This window comes from Triticum urartu, unplaced genomic scaffold (genome assembly GCF_003073215.2).
Source record: "Triticum urartu cultivar G1812 unplaced genomic scaffold, Tu2.1 TuUngrouped_contig_2116, whole genome shotgun sequence".
NCBI classification, from domain to species: Eukaryota; Viridiplantae; Streptophyta; class Magnoliopsida; order Poales; family Poaceae; genus Triticum; species Triticum urartu.
Window position 1 is genome coordinate 1 of NW_024112583.1, and position 23327 is coordinate 23327.

Here is a 23327-nt window from a genome sequence, read left to right on the forward strand (position 1 = left end):
AACACCCATGTGGAAACGATGGTTCCTTCACAAATCGCAACATCCAGGGAGACTGCTCCTCAGCTCCTCAGCACCCTCTTTCCAAACAAGGAGAAGGCCTATTAGCTCAGTTGGTTAGAGCGTCGTGCTAATAACGCGAAGGTCACAGGTTCGAGACCTGTATGGGCCACCAGTCTTTTACTTTTATTTTTTTTACACTATGCAAAATGCGAAAAAAAAACAAAATATAAATGGCTTCGAACCGGAGACCTTCAGTGTGTTAGACTGACGTGATAACCAACTACACCACGAAACCATTGTGTTTATTTTGTTTCATCTAATTTATATATATTAATAAATAATGTTCAGCATTCTTCCAAGACATACAGTATACATCATGTGCTGTTCATCCACTATTTTTACAAGACAAGTATCCTTTAAGTACGGATTTTTCATGGAAAAAAGTCTGCATTGTATTCCAAGATTTATGGAGATGAGCCTGCAATAAATTATATATATAAATCAAGAAAGGACCAATGAAACATGTACATGGGCAAGTGGAGAAGAAACAAAAACAAATATGTCCAACATGATGACTGGGGAAATCCCCACTGGGCACAACCTGTCTCGAACCTAGCATCAATGTTGAAAACAGCTAACCGACACCTCCGATTGAAATGGAGGAGGAAGAGTCCCCTGGTGCCATCGAAGATGCTGAAGCACATGCATCAATGATGACCATGGACTAGGGGTGAACCCAAAAAAGGGTTCGCAACATTAGATATCAAGCTCACATCAATACATTCTCTGCCGGAGGACCTCCGGAAAGGGGGTTAAAGGAAGAAATGGCAGCTTGACCGGGACGAGACCAACAACAAAAGACGGGTCTCCTGGTAGTGCACAAGAAAATCAAGAGAGAATAAACCAACACCACGAGTCTGGTAAATAGAACATGTATTGTCCCCAAACCATTCCGCTTGGACCTCCTAAATATCGAAGTCGAGCAATACAAGGTGGTCGTTTGAGAATATAAAGGGGAAACACACAATCCGGCCACCCATATTTCAAACCAACACATAGAGATTTAGCAAAAGCAGAAGAGAGGCCATGATTCGCCAGCATGGCGTCCAATGGTTCAAATCGACATTAAAGGAAGCAAACGCTACTAAAAACTACATTATCATTAAGAAATGCTTAAACCCCGCTAAGATCTAGTAACAACTATTGAATAATGGGCATCACTCACTTCTCTTTTCCTTTATTCATATCTATGAGTTTATATTAATCTAGTTTTCAGGGAATTTTATACTACCCTAGTTTGGATGGAAAGTGGAAACTGACTCGTGGCTTGGGATGAAAACAAAGTGGAAATGGATGGAACTTGGTGTTGCCACGTGTGTTTTCATATTTGCTTCGAAAATTGGAAATGAATATAGAAACCCTGCAAACGAATACTACCGGAAATGAAACCGCAGCGAATACGACAAGGACACGGAGACGAAATCGAGTATTTGCCGGAACCAAAGACCCCTTGAACCGTAGAAAAAACACAATGGAACCAACAAAGTACAATTGAACTTCCGCAACACAAAAACTTGAAAGGTATCAAAATATTAAGATACATGTTGGGTATATAATATGATATTCATTTGTGCATAAATATTTAATTGGCAACACAAAAACTTGAAAGCCATCAAACAACCAAACACTAGAGCGCAAATCACAATAGTGCTCATACGGTCATACTACTAACATATTGTTCTATAATAGAAGATAGATCACACACCACTGTTTATATAGCTGACGACTTCAATAGTAGTATATACTAGTAATATAGTAGACACTTCAACTCAGAAAGAGAAGTGTCCATGATGCATTGATAGTAGTGAAGAAGTTAGGCCATATGGGCAATTCTGCATGATATGTGGAGGGCCTAATTATGTGTTTGTCAGGCTACAAAATAGCCATATGTTCATACTCAACACAGAAAGTGTCGTATTAATAGAAATGAAAAGTTCCATTTCCTCGCATGTTCCACTGTAAAACGTTGTTCCATTTCCATTTATGTTTCCGCATACAAAATTCCAGTTTTATTTCAGTTTTGAAAATTTCAGTTTTGTTTCTGTTTTTCCTCTCTGTTTTTAATTTTTCCCTAGAAAAACAAATCATCCCTACTCGTGGCATTATAGTAGTTTTTTTCCAGTGACGAACGGATGTTGGGCCTTTTATTCACAAGCCCAGCTGCACAGGTCTGTCGCATCTTGCCAAGCCCGAGTCAACCTTTTGTTTGAAGCCTAAAAAGAAAACCTTTTGTTTGTTCTTGCTGGTAGCCTCGTCAAAAAAGAGTTTTGTACTGCCTAAAAAAAGAGTTTTGTATATTGTGATCGACTTGATTCTGGCTCCTCATTTCTTTTGTAGCATGTTTTCCTTAGGTGATGCCTCGTGTGTCTCATACACAAAATCAGCCTTGCTACGGATATAACATAAACAACATTCAGTGTTGGTAACATTTGTGTTTTTTTGCGGAAATAATTCTTGTATTACTCAATCAATGTATAATCACGCTTAACATCGTCTAATACGACATCTGGTCCCGACCCAAGCCATACAACAGTTCGACCTTGAGTCCTCCCAAAGTTTGCCGAAACATGACTAGCTAGTGGAATTACAGCCACGACGGATGTGGGTAATACAAGAACTACGATTCGGACATGCTTCCTTTATCTCTCTAACAAGAAATGTCTATCTTGATCTGTTTGTGTCTCCACTCTTCAACATGTTCACAACCTCCAAATTGTCACTTTCAATGTCAATTGGTAGATTGCCCCATTGTAGGGCTAGCATGAGTCCCTCCCGGATAGCTAAAATCTCAGCCTCCAACACATCATTGCATGAAAAAAGGTGCCTACAGGAGCTGAAAACAATACCGTCGGAGTGGTCACGGAGTATCATACCTATACCATCAACCCCATCCAATATGGAGCCATCTGTATTTAGTTTAACACGTCTAGCAGAAGGAGGTGACCAAGGGACAGGAGTAGTAAATTTATTGTCACATGTGCGTATTACCAGTGGGTAGCAGAACTGAACCGGGGATTTTCCCTTAGTATGATCATCATTTGGGCAAGTCGCAACAGACTGTAAGGAGGATAGATAGCTCTATAGAAACCTGACAGGGACATCCACAGGGGGCCGGTCTTTGAGTGCACTATGGTGGTGTTTGGTTCAATGGCAAGGTTGGATTGGCTAAGGGTGCCCCTGTCCACCTAGTTATGGATAGCCATCTTTGCATGTTTGGTTGGAAGGTTAGATAGTGGTCGGGATAGCCAATTTTATGTTTGCTTGAAAGGATGATAGGTGGATGAATTGTTATGATTACCTCTCAGGTCAGAATACCCCCAATATATTCCCCTCAAAGAAAGAGAAAATACCCAAGTAGTATATGCAGATTTTTTCCGTTTACCTTCTATGATACAAAATCGAAACAATTCGGTCATGACTATCCTTTCTACTCGCCGGGCATTAGCACGGAGGCTAGCTTCCACTGTCCAAACAATTCATCGAAATCGCCAAACTCACTAATCAGATCTGGTGTGACCGTGTTGCCTATTCATCTGTTTGTCTCTTGTCTCGGTGCTAATCACCAAGATAGGTAAGCTGAAGCAGAGCGAGCGTGGGTGGCTGCCCTTGTCCGCCAATTTTTTGCGGCTCTCGATAGCCAAGTTTTGGAGCGAATATTCGTTATCCCTGGTTATCCTCAGCCATCTCATCCTCTCTTCCAAACGTGTGGCATCCTCAAAAAATCAGGTTATCCCTATCCCATCCAGGGATAGCCTGAGAACCAAAGGCCACCTATATCATTTCGAACATGATAGATTCTCCAGAAGAGCATAAGAAGTTGAACCCTTGTTGGTTCATCTAACTCACAAAGCAGTTGAATAAACCAATCTGGACCAGTGGGCTTGATAGATATAACATCATGTAAAGTCCATTTAGAAGACATTGTCCGTCATAGCGTTCTTGCATTTATGCACGGGAAAAAAATCTTCCTCACATGTGCTACATATAGAGCATAATGTCTTGGGTTCCAAAATTCGTTTGTTTTTGTTGCACCACGTACCAAGGGAATTATTTGCTAGGCACCAACCGAAGCTCAATACCTTTGGTGATGCACTGCATGACCATAGGGCCTTCCAACCGTCACGTCGGCCGTTTGGGTGGTGGCCTGAGGAGGTCACGCGCCCATTATGAAGATCATCCGTAGCCAAACGGTACACACTTCTCACACCGTATACACCAGATTTCTTGGGCCCATGCTATCAAGTCATCGCCAAGACGATGAGAGGGGCCAATTTTTTGGATGTCACAAATGTCGATTGGGAGAAAGAATTGCTGCAGTTTAGAGTTATCCCAATTTCCATTGTGGTCCATAAGCTCAGGAGGCCATTCAAATCTACAATGTCCTTTGGGCGATATGAGTCCACCAGTAAGATCTCTTACAATCCATCTATCACGCCAAATTCTAACATTTTGGCCATTTGTGATCATCCACACTATCCCTTTCTTTAGCAATTCAAGGCCATGACATATTGCCTGCCAAGTAGGAGACGGGTTACCCGTACAAACAGTATCTTCCAACCTCCCATTTAGATAATATTTTGCTTTCAGTAGTCGGGCACGGAGACTGTCGGGGCAAGGTAGGAGACACCACGCTTGGCGTTCTAACCAAGCTTGGTTTCTGAAGCCCAAACCACCTTGGCAACATTTTTGTTCTTCCATGATCTTTCTTCTCTCCTCCAAGGTAGTGGTCCATGAGCTTAGGAGGCCATTTCTGTTGCTTAATGCTTATCCTTTTTTTTTGAGGATGCTTAATGCTTATCTTGATGCAGCGAGGTGAGATGCATACATATGGTTTAAGTTATCCATAAATATTTTACTATTGCAGCCAGCTACCACTATCTTTTTCCCTTCCTGGTATATGGTTTAGTTTGCTGGAATATGGACCTGAACTAAACACGGTGGTCCTACTAGTACTATTTGTGCCCCCAAAGTACACTTTGATGGAGTGATGGATCTAGAGTACAACTGCTTTGATCCATTATAGAAGTAGCGAGGCTCCATGTATCGTCTTGTTTACTTCTTGATAGTTGAGAACCGTCGGATTTTCTTTTTCTTTTTGGCATCTTGAACTGAGCCTCTTTTCATTGTGTCCAGAAGTGACCAAAGGTACCAGACAGATGCAAGGAGGAAATCACTAATTTTGTTGTCTACACAGACCATGCATCTGGAATCTCTGCAGGAAGATGCATATGTAAAACTTGGGGGGGGTGGGGGGGGGGGGGGGGGGTGGTTTGAATACTAATATATTTATGCCTGGCTACTTGAGTCTAGAACCAATTTGAGTAGTGATAACCAACCAACCTACTTGCTGCCGTCGAAGTTTGTATCAACATATATATGTCGTCATGTTTCTGTAACACGCCTTTACCTATTTCTACCATCTGGTTAACCAACTCGGATTCTTCTATTTTTTTCACAAACATAGTATAAAATTACGTCAATTACAACACATATAAGAGATATCCAAGTACAATAAACTTTGATTTAAGAAAATAACACAAGGGGGCAGTGGCGCAGTTGGCTAGCGCGTAGGTCTCATAGCTAAAGCGAGTGATCCTGAGGTCGAGAGTTCGAGCCTCTCTCGCCCCAATTTTTTCTTTTGCTCCTATATTTCCTGTAACCATTCTTTCTGGAACAAAATTATTCCACTTGCTGTTCCTAGCGTTGAATTTCAATTTTCTGCCCTGTGCAGCAGGTCGGGTCTGCACGAATTCCTTGCAAATTGAAGCTGGCAAGAACACCTGCACTCCCATCAGGCATGACTCAGGTCTTCAGAGCCAAAGCTGAAGCCACCAGACTGGCATGAAAGTATGAAACACAAACCAAGCAGCAACAGCTGCTCCAATTGTTAATTCCACAGCTCACATGATTGATTCGCCTCGCCCAGATTGTTTAATCAAGCACTCTCTGACAACAACAGGGAACAATTGATGGATGGATGGACAAATATCATCCATATGTACCTTTCTTTTCTCGCAAATCTTCCCTTCTTTTAGTTAAGCACCCCACTCTAGTTAAATCATCAGATAGGCAATAGTATTCATATAGCACACACCGCTGCTGCTGCTGCTGCTTCTTTCGCATGGAAAGATTTGTGTGTTTTTCTTCCGCAAAGGACATAATTAGTTCGAGGGGACAAGAGGATGCATGATAGAAAGGGTTAGAACATTCCAATCTTGGTACATACCCTTTTCTTCAGAACCAAACCAGGCACAACAACATACACTACATAATTCTTCAAAACACATACACACTTGGTAACAGGAACGCCGCATGACACATCCATTGTTGGAAATATGAGCAATTTATCGGATGATTTTATTAACAGAAATACTAGATAAAGCATGACTAATATAGTAGAGATAAAACAAGTCATGCGTTCTGACAGAGAGAAGGAAAATAGCTTCTGCATATATGAACCGTAGCTTATCATATCTATAGCAGACAGTAGAACTAGTTGCATATATGAGGTAGAACCTAACATATTTAGGGCAAGTACTAGTACGAGAAACTGTGGCAGGATATCTAACAGAAAGAAGAACACATACGGGACAACAACATCAGTAGCACTGGACTTGGGGTCGGTGTCCTCGCCAGCCATGTCGTCGAGGAGGTTGTCGACGTCGGGGAAGAAGTCGTTGGAGTCCGGGACGTCCGTGACGAAGGAGTCAGTCAGTAGTCGCGCAGAACGCTCCCCAAAAACCTTATCACCCTTCTCCCGTACAGGACTCAAAGAGGTGCGGTTCCGGAGGCGTACTGTCCCAATCTGCAGTGCACGCCGCAAGCCGGGATGCGGAAGACAGCAGCAGCTCAGAGATTGAAACCGGTGGCGAGAGGAAGGAGAAGTTCTGGTGCGTCTTTCTGAGAGGAGCGACCTCCCTTTTATAGGCGCAAGAGAAGGAGGCGAAGGGTGCAGCATTCGTATTCAATATCCCCAAAAACCTTATCACCCTTCTCGCGTACAGGACTCAAAGAGGTGCGGTTCCGGAGGCGTACTGTCCCGACCTGCGGTGCACGCCGCAAGCCGGGGTGAGGAAGACAGCAGCAGCTCAGAGATTGAAACCGGTGGCGAGAGGAAGGAGAAGTTTTGGTGCGTCTCTCTGAGAGGAGCGACCTCCCTTTTATAGGCGTAAGAGAAGGAGGCGAAGGGTGCAGCGTTCGTATTCAATATCCACTATAGCAAAAACTTTCCAGCTCCCGAGTGACCTTTCGTATACCCGTAGTGCCTCCACTATAGCAAAAACTTTCCAGCTCCCGAGTGACCTTTCGTATACCCGTAGTGCGTGGCAAAAATTTAGACATCGGCTCGGCTCATTCCCGCAACCCGCGGCGCGTCGTGACGAGGCGTGGCGTGGCGTGGCGAGGCGGGCGGCGAAGGAGGAGCGCGCGTGGATATCCCTCTTGTTCTCATACTCGTACAAGTGGGGAAAGAACCTCCCTTATAAGGAGGTTCAACTCCCACTAAACTAGCAATGTGGGACTAAACTTTAGTAGTATCCCTTGCCTTGCACAGATGGGCTAAGTGGGCCTCTAGGATTTATTAGGAATTTCTGAAATAGTTATTGGGCTGCCCAAAATGGACTAAATTCCAGCAATCCCCCACCAGATCCCAGAGACACACAGAAATTTTCCTTTGGTTCCAAAACACTGTTTTATATACCGGTATTGCAGTGGAGACTGTTAAGTTGAACTTCCACCTAGAACTCTATGCTACACTAGTAAGCAACTTGAACAGTGGACTGGGCCTTGAACTGCAAGTTTTCTGCTAATCTAGCTTCACATAAAGCCTTGACCGATACGTGGCTACCGTGGGTCTTCCCCGCGGATGGAGCTTATGCGTCATACTCCGAGACCTTTCATGAGTTTACTAGAGAGAACCCTACTCTCATAGATTGCGACGTTTAACAATCAGACTCATATAGGTGCGTTCTTCAAAAGATGTTCTGCAGGACAACATCTCTGCTTCAAAGAGCCACTTAGAACACATTACGATATACATCAATCTGCCATGCAGATTAGGAGAGTATTGCATCTTTATGGAGTGGTATTTTAACAGTAAGGGTACTCTCCTCCCAGTTGACCAACAGCTTGTCTTCCACATCTAATTCACGGGATCTCCGATCACAAAGAATAGGTTACCACTGTGAACAACTCATATTGTGGGTCTCATACCCATCTCCCTCGATGCATTATCTATCACATTACGTGATAGACCCTTGGTAAAAGGATCTGCCAGATTTTTAGACGTTTGGATATAATCCAACGCAATAACTCCGGAGTTTTTCATTTTCCTGACAGACTTTAACCTTCTCTGAACGTGTCTTGATGACTTCATGTTATCCTTTGAACTCCTCACTTTCGTGATCACAATTTGATTGTCGCAGTTCATAAGGACACCCGGTACATGTTTCTCAACAACCGACAAGTCATTCAAGAGCCGGCGAAGCCAATCTGCTTCAACCGTAGCTGTATCTAGTGCTGTGAGTTCTGCTTTCATTGCTGACCTCGTTAAGATGGTTTGCTTGCAAGACTTCCAAGAAACAGCGCCACCTCCATGAGTGAATACATAACCGCTCGTGGCCTTTATCTCATCAGCATCTGAGATCTAGTTTGAGTCACTATACCCTTCAAGCATCTTTGGGTGCCCGGTGTAGTGAATTCCATAATTTGCAGTGCCTTTCAAATAACGCAAAACTCTCTCTAGAGCTTTCCAATGCACATCTCCTGGTTTTGAGACAAACCGACTCAGTTTGCTAACAGCAAAAGAGATGTCAGGTCTTGTAGCACTTGCTAAGTACATAAGCGAGCCAATAATCTGAGAATATTTCAATTGATCTCTAGCAATTCTTCGATTCTTTCGAAGTAACACACTCGCATCATATGGTGTTGGAGAGGGCTTGCAGTCACTATAGCCAAAGCGACACAAGATCTTTTCCACATAGTGAGATTGAAAATGTAATCCCACCATCATCGTCTCTCAACAACTTGATGTTCAGAATGACATCAGCCACTCCTAAATCCTTCATCTCAAAACAACAAGATAGGAAATCCTTGACCTCCTTAATAACATTCAGATTTGTTCCGAAAATCAGTATGTCATCAACATACAAGCACAGGATAACTCCCTCGCCCCCACCATGGCGATAGTACACACATTTGTCAGCTTCGTTCACAACAAAGCCTGCAGCTGTTAAAGTTCTTTCAAACTTCTCATGCCACTGTTTGGGTGCTTGCTTAAGTCCGTACAAAGACTTCAGCAACTTGCATACTTTCCCTTCCTGACCATCTAGTACAAACCCATCTGGTTGTTCCATATAAATTTCCTCGTCCAACTCTCCATTTAGGAAAGCAGTCTTAACATCCATTTGATGAACGAGAAGACCATGCGAGGCAGCTAGTGAAAGTAGAACTCGAATAGTGGTCAGTCAAGCCACAGGTGAGTAAGTATCAAAGAAGTCTTCACCTTCCTTTTGGGTATAACCCTTAGCCACGAGCCGAGCCTTGTACTTTTCAATAGTACCATCAGGCCTAAGCTTCTTCTTGAATACCCATTTGCATCCTATAGGTTTGCACCCATAAGGACGATCAATTATCTCCCAAGTTTCATTTGCCAAGATGGAATCCATCTCGCTATGAACCGCTTCCTTCCAGTAGTCAGCATCTTCAAATGCATAGGCCTCTGAAATAGAACTGGGAGTGTCATCTATGAGGTACACAAGAAAATCATCACCAAAGGACTTTGCAGTCCTCTGTCTCTTGCTCCTAATAGGAACTTCATTGTTCTCCTCCACAGGACTTTCAAAGTGTTCCATCGAAATTGTAGGTTCGGTAATTGTAACTGGTTCCTGATTCGATGAACTAGGCATCTCCTGATTAGATGAGGTAGCCATATCCTTCATGGGAAAGATATCTTCAAAGAAAGTCGCATCATTCGACTCCATGATCGTACCGACATGCATGTCAGGTACCTCAGATTTTACAACTAAGAATCTATAGCCAATGCTATGAAAAGCATATCCCAGGAAAACACAATCCACAGTGTTTGGTCCAAGCTTCCGCTTCTTTGAAATTGGAGCATTGACTTTCGCCAAACAACCCCATGTTCGCAGATAAGAGAGTTTTAACCTTTTCTTCTCCCATTCCTCGAATGAAGTTATCTCTTTGTTCTTTGTGGGGACTCGGTTCAGGACATGACATGCTGTCAATATCGCCTCCCCCCACCATGCCTTGGAGAGACCCGATGTGTCTAACATGGCGTTAACCAAATCAGTTAGAGTACGGTTCTTTCTTTCGGCCACCCCATTTGACTGAGGTGAGTAGGGAGGCGTCCTCTCATGGATTATACCATGTTCCGCACAAAAAGCATCAAACTCATTGGAAAAATACTCTCCACCACGGTCAGACCTAAGCCTCTTGATTTTCCGATCAAGTTGGTTTTCCACTTCAGCTTTATAGATCTTGAAAAAATTCAAAGCCTCATCCTTAGATTTTAGAAGATACACACGGCAGTATCTAGTGGAGTCATCAATTAACGTCATGAAATATTTCTTTCCACCTTTTGTCAACACACCATTCATTTCACACAGATCTGAATGTATGAGCTCTAGTGGTGCAAGATTTCTTATTTCCGCAGTCGTGTGAGACTTACGAGGTTGCTTAGCTTGCACACACACTTGACACTTAGATCCCTTGACGGTGGTGAAACTAGGGATTAAGTTCAACTTCGCTAGTCACGACATGCAACCAAAGTTAACATGACAAAGACGTGAATGCCACACACTGGATTCACTATTGTTGCAAATATGATTAACAACTTTATTGCAAACGTCTGATAAGGATAAACGAAACAAGCCTCCCGACTCACAGCCTTTACCAACAAAGGTTCCATACTTGGATATTACAAATTTATTCGACTCAAAGACAAGCTTGTAGCCATCTCTACACAGAAGAGATCCGCTAACAAGATTTTTATTGACGGAGGGGACATAATGCACGTTCTTCAGCCACACGATCTTTCCCGAAGTAAACTTCAGATCGACCGTGCCAACACCACGAACAGAAGCACTTGAACCGTTGCCCATCAGCACGGTTGAAGTCCCCGTGGTCTGATAAGACGAAAACATGGAAATATCACCGCATACATGCACATTAGCACCCGTGTCAATAACCAGTCAGGAGAATGACATACTGAAAGAATAGTGGGAAATATACCATACCCAGCATCCTTCATGTCAGTGTCTCTAATGACAACATTAGCGGTCTTGCCGCCTTTCCCAGGATGACGCTTGTCATAGTGATTAGGGCAACTAGGAGCCCAATGATCAGGATCCCCACACACATGACAAGCACCTTTCTTCTTGCCATTCTTCTTCTTGAAATTCGTGTGTTGCACAGCCTTGTTCTTCCCATCAAACTTTGCTTTTCCATCAAACTTGCCCTTGTTCTTGAACTTGTGGGGCTAGAAGTTCTGCTTCTGTACCACATTGGCACTAGATCCTCCCTCAATACCTCGAGCACGTGTGTCCTTTGCTCTCGCCTTTTCTTCCACATCAAGAGTGCCAATGAGATCCGGGACGGAAAACTCCTGCCTCTTATGCTTCAGCAAGGTAGCAAAGTTCCTCCATGAAGGAGGAAGCTTAGTGATGATACCTCCGGCAACAAACTTGTCCGGTAGCATACAACTGAAGTGCTCAAATTCTCTAGCAAATGACTGTATCTCATGAGCTTGCTCAACCACGGAGCGCTCTTCAGTCATCCTGTAATCATAGAATTGCTCCATGATGTACAACTCAGTGCCAGCATCCGAGACCCCAAACTTGGCCTCGAGTGCATCCCACATATCTTTTTCATTATCAATTGACGCATAAGCATCAACTATGTTCTCACCAAGAACACTCAAGAGAGCAGCCTTAAACAGAGTATCCATTTTCTGAAAAGCTTGTGCCTGTTGAGCATCAGGCTCTCCTTCAGGTTTGCCGAGAGTGGCGTCATAGCAACTCATGGTTTGAAACCATAAGACTGCTCTCACGCGCCACATCTTATAGTGGATACCCTCAAACATAGGAGGTCTCATGGAAGCAGCAAAACCACTCGGGGTAAATTGCCTATAATAAGGTTTTTGGATTGTTGGAAATATGAGCAATTTACCAGATGATTTTATTAACAGAAATACTAGATAAAGCATGACTAATATAGTAGAGATAAAACAAGTCATGCGTTCTGACAGAGAGAAGGAAAATAGATTCTGCATATATGAACCGTAGCTTATCATATCTATAGCAGACAGTAGAACTAGTTGCATATATGAGGTAGAACCTAACATATTTAGGGCAAGTACTAGTACGAGAAACTGTGGCAGGATATCTAACAGAAAGAAGAACACATACGGGACAGCAGCAGCAGTAGCACTGGACTTGGGGTCGGCGTCCTCGCCAGCCATGTCGTCGAGGAGGTTGTCGACGTCGGGGAAGAAATCGTCGTCGGGGAAGTAGTCGTTGGAGTCCGGGGCGTCCGTGACGAAGGAGTCAGTCAGTAGTCGCGCAGAACGCTCCCCAAAAACCTTATCACCCTTCTCCCATACAGGACTCAAAGAGGTGCGGTTCCGGAGGCCTACTGTCCCGACCTGCGGTGCATGCCGCAAGCCGGGATGAGGAAGACAGCAGCAGCTCAGAGATTGGAACCGGTGGCGAGAGGAACGAGAAGTTCTGGTGCGTCTCTCTGAGAGGAGCGACCTCCCTTTTATAGGCGTAAGAGAAGAAGGCGTGAGGCTGCGCCGGGAGCTGAAGGGAACGCAGGAGATGAAACGAACAGACAGCAGCCGAAGGGGGCAGCGTTCGTATTCAATATCCACTACAGCAAAAACTTTCCAGCTCCCGAGTGACCTTTCGTATACCCGTAGTGCGTGGCAAAAATTTAGACATCGGCTCATTCCCGCAACCCGCGGCGCAGCGCGTCATGCCGAGGCGGGCGGCGGAGGAGGAGCGCGCGTGGATATCCCTCTTGTTTTCATGCTCGTACAAGTGGGGAAAGAACCTCCCTTATAAGGAGGTCCAACTCCCACTAAACTAGCAATGTGTGACTAAACTTTAGTAGTATCCCTTGCCTTGCACAGATGGGCTAAGTGGGCCTCTAGAATTTATTAGGAATTTCTGAAATAGTTATTGGACTGCCTAAAATGGACTAAATTCCAGCATCCATAACATCAAAAATTGACGTGAGGGAGAAAAATTGTGACAACTCAGTTGTACACGGCATGCTAGCGCGTTCATCAACAGCATCCATCTTTCACCGAAGAAACAAAAAATGAAAACGAAAAAGAATCTTGCGTATTTTTTTTTCCTTTTGTATAGTAGCAGATGACTTTATTGTTATGTAGCTGTTGCATGATGATTTGCGCACACATCACATCACATAAAGTCGGAAACAGTGACAAAAAAGATTCCAACAAAGACAAATATTTGCATGCAAAGATAGCGAAATGGGAAACTAGACAAGGACGAAGATTTATTGGTGTATTGTGTGGATGGCTCCTATGAGCAAAGATGATTTTCCTACTTGCTCCTTGTGATGATTTTTCTTCTCATCATAAGATGGATATACGACTTTTATCCCCGTTTATACTCCCATGGCTTTAAACGTCGCAAACCCTGACAACGATCAATTAAGTGAGGTGGCCAGTATTTCATATGGCGTCTTGGTTGATCCATGCATGCCAGCCGTTATTTTCGTATCCAGGTATAGAGAAGGGAGGGATACCACGAAAAACATAGTTCTTCTTCCAAAAGATAGTGTCCTCGGTCCAAAAGAATTGAACAAAATTTGGCTATGTGCATCCTATGATACAGAAGTCGAGAGTGATTATTTTCTCTTGGAGGGCTTAGATCGGGTATATATAGTTGCCATTAATTACCCGCTTGCGCATATGCTTTTCATCACTATGTAGCTGTTGCAAGATGATTTGCATACCCATCCCATCACAGACACAATGACAAAAAGGCTCCAACAGCTACGAATACTTCCCAACGTCGACAGTCAAATGAGAATCTTGATAGCCAAGAATTTTGCTGATGGCTCCAACGAACAAAGATGGCTTTACCTCTGGTTCATATTATCAGTATAAGAAAGGCAAAAAAAAAAAGAGCTCCGGTGATCTGCTTACTCTTTTCATCACATCACAAGGGAGATACCGTGCAAGCCATATTCAGTTTGAGCGTCCAGCAATACGCAGTGAATTATAATACGACAAAATATGAATTTCGCACCCGGCCTATTAGCTCAGCTGGTTAGAGCGTCGTGCTAATAACGCGAAGGTCACAGGTTCGAGACCTGTATGGGCCATTAATCTTTTTTTTCTTTCTTCTTTTTTTTACTCAATGGAAAATGCGAGCAAAAAGAAAACATAATTAGATGGCTTCGCCCGGGTTCAAACCGGAGACCTTCAGTGTGTTAGACTGACGTGATAACCAACTACACCACGAAACCAGTTGACGTCTTGATCGGTAAAGCTTATAAGATCGGTATAAGCGTCCAGCAATCTCCAAAGACATGCACAACATCATTCACTGTTGGTCCACTATTTTTACGAGACGGTTGTCCTTTAAATTTTGGGGGCAGCTATGCGTCCGCCGGCGGATCGTTTTAAAAGATCGGTTGGGTCGCCAGCCATCGGATCTGGTGCATGGAGTGGCCAACGGCACTCTCCATTATTGCAACACAAGCCTTGTTGTGGAAATATTTTGCAACCAGCATCGCCCTTCATTATTGCAACGCATGCCTTGTTGCACATTTTTTTTACACCCTTCATTATTGCAACACAAGCCTTATTGCGGAATTTTTTTGCAACCAAGATCTTGTTGCAGATTTTATTTTTTTGCAACTAGCAACATCCTCCATTATTGCAACACAAGCCTTGTTGCAGAATTTTTTCGCACCATAGATTTTGTTGCAGAATTCTTTTGCCATGTTATTGAAGAAGGAGCTTTTGCAACACACAGGATATTGCAGAAAAAATTGCAACAAAGATGATGTTTCAGAAACACCGCCGCCGTTGCTGACAACACCGTCGCTATTCGCACGGCCGGTGATGGTCAGGGGCGGCAAGGACGAGGTCTTGCATGCAGTCGCAGTTCCCTGAACCACGCACTAGCTGCAAAAAACAACATCATCTAGTAAGAGATTTGGGTGGGAGATTGAGAGAAGGCTTGAGAGAGACAAAACGCCATGGAAGAAAGGAAAAGGTTGAGTGATTGGTGTGGGTGAGATAAAGATGAAGGAAACTACTCCATACAGATAATGCTGGACGGGTCCCACGCAACACGCACATCGCACGGGAGAGGCGGCGGATGCTCGCGCTGGATCGGCCATCTGATCTGAATCGTTTTCCTTAAGTTTTCCATGGCAATAATTCACTGCATTATGTTCTAAGATTTATGGAGACAAACCTGCAATAAATTATAAATCGGTGCCAATGAAAGCAGAAAGCACATGGAAAAGACACACACACCCGTCCAACATGAATACATGATGCTTCAGAAATTCCCTTCTACCATGATGTATCTGGGATAGTAGTCATTAGTGAAAGAACAATAGTTATACAAACGAGTGAAGTGAAACCATCTCCAATAGTTCAACGATTCTTATCTTCAGACCATTCTGGGCGATTTATGAACATTATGGCGAATATGATTGCGACATTTATGGCTCCCACATAAATAAGAAGTTGTGCGACAGCTACAAAGTACAAATTAAATAATAAAATGGAATACGGATATATAAACAAGAATTAATCCCAATGAAAAGGCAGAATAAATAGGGTCGGTAACTAATACTACTTGTAAACCCCCTAGTAGAAGAAGAAATCCCCCAAATAGCATAAGAATCTGATATATTGGTCTAGATAAATCCACTATGGATAATACTAAATTAATAGTTTTAAATTTTTCATGAGCTAACTAAAACTAAAGGATTCAAGAGGAAAAACGGATCAAGATAAATTTTATGTGTATAAGCTGTATATAGTTAGAAATTATATTATATCACGAAAATCTAGTATGATTCGGACTAAGAAATAATTTCCAATAAGCAGTAGTTATTTTTAGTTTAATAAATAATAATTATTTTTTATAACAAAAAAGGCAAAATCAAAGTTTAGTAATCAGTAGTTGTTCTTGAATTCAAAGATTTTTCTTTGTTTATTTTACGTTCAGAAAAATTCCTAATTGTTTGAACTATGTAATCTCCCACTATGGAGAGGCGAGACTACGAACCAACTTTGTGTTTATCGATACGTACAGTACACCCATATATGGATTCTCATCACAACCTGCTATTATCTGTTTTTATATCGGATGGATTGGTTTGCTGGCCAATGAACCTGCATAAAAGAAGTGCAAGGGCTGGATCAGATGGTGGTCCATTTGTGCCCCCAAAGTACACTTTGATGGAATGATGGATCCTTGAGAAGTAGGCTCCATATTTTTGCATTTTTCTTTTCTTTTCTTGAGAACCATGGGGTCGTTGGAATCATTAACTGATTGGTTGATAGTTATTATCACTGTGTCGGCCATGAAATGAACAAGATGAGCTTGCTGCTGTTGCATGAGCTTTGCTGAAATCGAAATGTACAGACACCGTTTAGAATCTCTCGCGGTTGCATACGTAAAACTGGTGCTGGGAATGAACATGAGTAGAATCAGATCACTAACTGATGCCTCGCAGCTGGAGACTGGACCGTGACACCACACTATTTTACTGGCTTCAGAGATAACATTTATAACTAACTTTTGATAAAAAGAAATATCACAATGGGGCGGTGGCGCAGTTGGCTAGCGCGTAGGTCTCATAGCTAAAGCGAGTGATCCTGAGGTCGAGAGTTCGAGCCTCTCTCGCCCCATTTTTTATTTAATATTTTGCTGGCATTAAATTATTTCCCTTTTGGCTCCTAGTTAAAAATCTTTTGGTGGCTTAAAAAATAAGCCGCTTTCCCCAGCTTTTTTCATAAGCCGTCTCTCTTATACATTGAGAATTTTAAACTAGTTATGGGATAATTAAATTAGAAGCCTCGTCAAGTTGGCCCTATGTCTGACCTTGTTACGACTTTTGCTGTTGCTTAGCTCGTATGCAACCACGAAACTTCTTGCCAGCTTTTTTCTTTTTTCATTTTCCCGTACGATGGATTAGGCAGGCGGTACTGCAATCAAGAGATAACGGAACATCAAAACTAAAGATTAAAAAAAGATGATAAAGGAACAACACCTAGGAAGGATAAAACTTCAGGCCATGCTTCCACGGTTCTTGTACCAAATCCAGTCCTTGGTGCCCTCTTAAGTTCTTATGTTTTGCCGTCGAGTTAAATATATATATAACCCCCTAGACTTCCAGATTTCGACCATATCACCCCCTCAATTCAAAAACGGGTACTTAATCGCTTGAAATACCGGACAAAACACCCCCAAGGCACTTCTTAAGCGGTTTCTGACGGTGATGTTGGTAACGTGGCGCGAACCAAGACAGAGAACACGGCTAGACCGGCCACATCGAGCGCATCCGCTCAGCCTCCTGTTAAAGAACTCAACTATAAATAACTATTAAATAAATAGAAGTGGTGAAGTGCCCTAAGGAGGGAAGGGGGGGCATATGCCCCTTTTCATGTTGATTTTGTGTTCTGCAAATCAATTTTTTTGTAATTTATTTAATATGTAGATATATTGGACCCTTAATTAAGATGGGCCTTAGGCCGCCACACCTTTTGCCATAGACATTCAGATTTCGACCATATGACCCCCTCAATTCAAAAACCGGGTACTTAACCTCCCAAACTTTGAAATACTGGATAAAACACCCCCAAGACACTGCTTAAGCGGTTTCTGACGGTGGTTTTGTGACGTGGCGCGAACCAAGACAGAGAATATGGCTGCACCGGCCACATCGAGCGCACACGCTCAGCCTCCTGTTAAAGAACTTAACTATAAATAACTATTAAATAAATAGAACATGACAAAGTGCCCTAAGGAGGGGGGGATATGCCCCTGTTCGTGTTGATTTTTTGTTCTGCAAATCAAATATTTTGTAATTTATTTAACATGTAGATATATTGGACCCTTAATCAAGATGGGCCTTAGGCAGCTGCACCTTTTGCCATGGCCTAGGGGCAACCCTGGCGTCCGAATGGCGAGGACGGGCAGCGCGCGCTCTTATGGTCGATAGCGTTGGCCGGGAATAGACGGGGCATGTGTGGAAGCAGTGCGCTCAGCGCGGCCACCACCATGATGAGGAGTGGTTGGGAGAGACCCAATGCAAGCGGTCGGTGCAGTGACGTTTTCGGCCTTACCTCATGGCCACATTAGCGCAACGGTCGTCAAAACCACTTAGCAGGGTATCATGGGGTGTTTTATCCGGCATTTCAAATTTTGGGGCACTAAGTACCTGGTATTTGAGTTGAGGGGGGTGATGTGATCGAAATCTGGAAGTCTAGGGGGGCTATATACATTTAACTCTTTTGTCGCCCCACCTGCTACTCTGTTCCTGAACCACAAAGGTGTGAGAAGGACAAGGTAACACTTGTGTGTTCATCCCTCATGTGCCTAGGATCAAGTCGAAATCGCACATATATTCCCTCATGTGTGTTCATCCCTCTCTCAGTAAAGCACCCACTCCAGTCTAGTAACTAGAACACGTCACATGATAACACATACAACAAATGTTGTCGGTCGCTTGTTTCACATGCAAAGATTCTCCTATTTTTCAATCATAAATTTTATTAGAGAGGACAAGAGGATGAAGACTTTGCTTCACAGGCAGTTGTTCAGACTTGGCTTGTACGAGTTCCTGTGAACCTGTTGGCACGTGACTTGTAGTAGTAGCCTGCGCAAGTGGGCTGGCAACATCAGATGACTTCTTTGTTGGTGATGCTCCTTTGAGTACCGAGTTGTCATTTCCACGATGCAAACCCAAGATCTTGCTTTTATTGGTTGTGTCTGACAGTGACCTTGTTGAAGACATTGTTTTGGGAACGTAGTCTTTCTCCAGGGTGAAAACCTATGATATTTGATCAGGCGCCGACAAACGTTCGTGCATTGTTTCCTTCCTGGCTTCCTGGAGGCATTGCTTTTGAAGAACCTTCTTTGTAGTATGGGTGCTGTCTTTGGTGGTGGTTAGAGTACTGCTACTGTGGGTGATTGATCATCATGGCAGGGTATTTTTTTTTTTTCGTTTCTCAATCTTTTTTGGTTGTGTGCATGCTAGATGTCCTTTTTAGACATCTTGTTGATGCAGAGACTAGATGTAATTGGTATCTACTTAATATTAATATATTCCCCTTTTGAAAAATGATGGAAAGGGTTATGAGCATTTGATCTTGTTACATATGGGGGTATCCCTTTTCTCAAGAACCAAACCAGGTACAACAACATACAGTACACAATTCTTCAAAATGCATACGCACGTGTAAGACTTTGAACGCCACATAACACATCCGTACGTATATGCTCAAATATCTTTACTTCTAATGGAGCAGTTGGTAGTCTCCGCCGGTCAATTTTCGTCCCACTAGAGATGGTTTTTTTCGTCCTCGATCCCACCTCCCGCATCCCATCGATTCCCCCCTCCGCCCTCGAACCAGAAAAAAACGGTATGCTCCCACAATGTCCAGTGCTAAACCCTCCGGTTGATAAAAGAACTCGTTCTGAAAATAATCTACGAAAATAAACCTACAAAAATTAGCCAGACGCTCGCACCCAAATCCTTGTGCCCTCGATGCACTTGCCCACCGCCGCTCTCCTCTGCACCAACCCCAACCCCGCTGCCGCCTCAATCCCACCGCCGCCGGGTTCCTCCTCCTCTAGCGCCGCCGCTCTAGCCCCTCACCTTCTTAGCCTGGATCCGCGCGACAAGGTGTTGGGGCTATGGGAGAGAAGGCTCCATATCGCGCGACAAGGTGAGGGGCGCCCAGATCCGCAGCGGCACCACCACGCCCTCGTCCACCTGGCCCTCGAGGTCAGCCATGAAGGTCCGGCCCGACCAATGGATGGATGGGGATGAAACCCTAGCCCAAAACCCACCCATGGATGGATGGGGATGGGGTGACGACAACGGCGGCGACGGCCTTCTCTCGGTGCTTGCTGATGTGGTGGACATCGACGTTGGTGACGGGTTGCAGCACGTAGACATCAAAGGTACTGACGCCCTCCATCCTCCTGTTGGGGATCGTAGCAGAAATTTAAAATTTTCTACGCATCACCAAGATCAATCTATGGAGTAATCTAGCAACGAGGGGAAGGGGAGTGCATCTACATACCCTTGTAGATCGCTAAGCGGAAGCGTTGCAAGAACACGGATGAAGGAGTCGTACTCGCAGCGATTCAGATCGCGGTTGATTCCGATCTAAGCGCCGAACAACGGCGCCTCCGCGTTCAACACACGTGCAGCCTGGTGACGTCTCCCACGCCTTGATCCAGCAAGGGGAGAAGGAGTGGTTGGGGAAGACTCCATCCAGTAGCAGCACGACGGCGTGGTGGTGAAGGAGGAGCGTGGCAATCCTGCAGGGCTTCGCCAAGCACCGCGGGAGAGGAGGAGCACTTGGGAGAGGGGGAGGGCTGCGCCAGAACTTGGGTTGCGGCTGCCCTCCCACCCCCCACATATATATAGGGGCAAGGGAGAGGGGGGCCGCTCCCCTCAGATCCAATCTGAGGAGGGGGCGCCGGCCAGGGGGGTTGCCTTGCCCCCCAAGGCAAGTGGGGCGCCCCCCTTTAGGGTTCCCCCAAACCCTAGGCGCATGGGCCCTAGGGGGGAGGCGCCCAGCCCACTAAGGGGCTGGTCCCTCTCCACACACAGCCCATAGGGCCCTCCAGGGCAGGTGGACCCTCCCGGTGGACCCCCGGAACCCCTTCGGTGGTCCCGGTACAATACCGGTAACCCCCCGAATTGTTCTGGTGACCGTATGATGACTTCCCATATATAAATCTTTACCTTCGGACCATTTCGGAACTCCTCGTGACGTCCGGGATCTCATCCGGGACTCCAAACAACATTCGGTAACCACGTACATCTATTCCCTATAACCCTAGCGTCATCGAACCTTAAGTGTGTAGACCCTACGGGCTCGGGAGTCATGCAGACATGGCCGAGACAACTCTCCGGTCAATAACCAACAGCGGGATCTGGATACCCATGTTGGTTCCCACATGCTCCACGATGATCTCATCGGATGAACCACGATGTCAAGGATTCAATCAATCCCGTATACAATTCCCTTTGTCTATCGGTACGATACTTGCCCGAGATTCGATCGTCGGTATCCCGATACCTTGTTCAATCTCGTTACCGGCAAGTCTCTTTACTCGTTCCGTAACACATCATCCCGTGATCAACTCCTTGGTCACATTGTGCACATTATGATGATGTCCTACCGAGTGGGCCCAGAGATACCTCTCTGTTACACGGAGTGACAAATCCTAGTCTCGATTCGTGCCAACCCAACAGACACTTTCGGAGATACCAGTAGTGCACCTTTATAGCCACCCAGTTACGTTGTGACATTTGGCACACCCAAAGCACTCCTACGGTATCCGGGAGTTGCACAATCTCATGGTCTAAGGAAATGATACTTGACATTAGAAAAGCTTTAGCATACGAACTACACGATCTTGTGCTAGGCTTAGGATTGAGTCTTGTCCATCACATCATTCTCCTAATGATGTGATCCCGTTATCAACGACATCCAATGTCCATGGTCAGGAAGCGTAACCATCTATTGATCAACGAGCTAGTCAACTAGAGGCTTACTAGGGACATGGTGTTGTCTATGTATCCACACATGTATCTGAGTTTCCTATTAATACAATTCTAGCATGGATAATAAACGATTATCATGAACAATGAAATATAATTTATTATTGCCTCTAGGGCATATTTCCAACAGTCTCCCACTTGCACTAGAGTCAATAATCTAGTTCACATCGCCATGTGATTAACACTCGCAGGTCACATCGCCATGTGATCAACATCCAAAGAGTTTACTAGAGTCAATAATCTAGTTCACATCACTGTGTGATTAACACTCAATGAGTTCTGGGTTTGATCATGTTATGCTTGTGAGAGAGGTTGTAGTCAACGGGTCTGCCATATTCAGATCCCTATGTATTTCGCAAAACTTTATGTCAATATCGTAGATGCTGCTACCACGTTCCACTTGGAGCTATTCCAAATTGTTGCTCCATTATACATATCCAGTATCTCTACTCAGAGCTATCCGGATAGGTGTTAAGCTTGCATCGACGTAACTCTTTACGTCGAACTCTTCATCACCTCCATAATCGAGAAACATTTCCTTATTCCTCTAAGGATAATTTTGACTGCTATCTGGTGATCCACTCCTAGATCACCTTTGTACCCTCTTCCCAGACATGTGGCAAGGCACACATCCGGTGCGGTACTCAGCATGGCATACCGTATAGAGCCGAAGCATAGGGGACGACCTTCGTCCTTCCTCTTGCTTCTGCCGTGGTCAATCTTTGAGTCTTACTCAACTTCACACCTTACAACTCAGGTAATAACCCCTTCTTTGACTGATCTATTTTGAACTCCTTCAAAATCATGTCAAGGTGTGCGTTCTTTGAAAGTATCATCAGGCGTCTTGATCTATCTCTATAGATCTTGATGCCCAATATGTAAGCAGCTTTATCCAGGTCTTCCTTTGAAAAACACTCTTCAAACAACCGTTTATGCTTTCCAGAAATTCTACATTATTTCGGATCAACAATATGTCATCCACATATACTTATCAGAAATGTTGTAGTGCTCCCACTCATTTTCTTGTAAATACAAGTTTCTAGCAAACATTGTATAAACCTAAAAGCTTTGATCCCTCCATCAAAGCATATATTCTGACTTCGAGATGCTTGCTCTAGTCCATAGAAGGATCGCTGGAGCCAGCATACCTTTTAGCATCCTTAGGATCGACAAAACTTTGATTGTATCACATACAACTCTTTCTTACAAAAACTGGTAAGAAAACTTGTTTTTGACATCCATCTGTCAGATTTCATAATCGAAAAATACAGCCAATGCTAACATGACTTAAGCATCGCTATGGGTGAGAAATTCTCATCGTAGTCAACTCCTTGAACTTGTGAAAAGACTCTTTCCCACAAGTCGAGCTTCATAGATGGTAACATTACCGCCCACGTCCGTCTTCTTCTTAAAGATTGATTTATCTCAATGGCTTGCCGATC

General features: G+C 44.1%; 1 long non-coding RNA gene and 4 other non-coding genes across 6 annotated transcripts; 4 read left to right on the forward strand and 1 right to left on the reverse strand.

The window, feature by feature from the left end:
- The first annotated feature begins 95 nt into the window (after nucleotides 1-95).
- On the forward strand, nucleotides 96-169 carry TRNAI-AAU. Its single transcript has one exon. It is a non-coding gene; the product is annotated as a tRNA-Ile (tRNA).
- A 4090-nt stretch (nucleotides 170-4259) lies between these two features.
- On the forward strand, nucleotides 4260-6061 carry LOC125526872. 2 transcript variants are annotated; one of them, XR_007291920.1, is made up of 2 exons: nucleotides 4260-4465; nucleotides 5792-6061. It is a non-coding gene; the product is annotated as an uncharacterized LOC125526872 (long non-coding RNA). The 2 variants fall into 2 exon arrangements; XR_007291919.1 differs by lacking the exon at nucleotides 4260-4465 and adding an exon at nucleotides 4472-4780.
- An 8301-nt stretch (nucleotides 6062-14362) lies between these two features.
- Nucleotides 14363-14436, forward strand: TRNAI-AAU. The gene has a single exon. It is a non-coding gene; the product is annotated as a tRNA-Ile (tRNA).
- Nucleotides 14437-14506: 70 nt separating this feature from the next.
- Nucleotides 14507-14580, reverse strand: TRNAV-AAC. The gene has a single exon. It is a non-coding gene; the product is annotated as a tRNA-Val (tRNA).
- A 2323-nt stretch (nucleotides 14581-16903) lies between these two features.
- Nucleotides 16904-16990, forward strand: TRNAM-CAU. Its single transcript is given in 2 exon segments — nucleotides 16904-16941; nucleotides 16955-16990. It is a non-coding gene; the product is annotated as a tRNA-Met (tRNA).
- Nucleotides 16991-23327: the final 6337 nt, after the last annotated feature.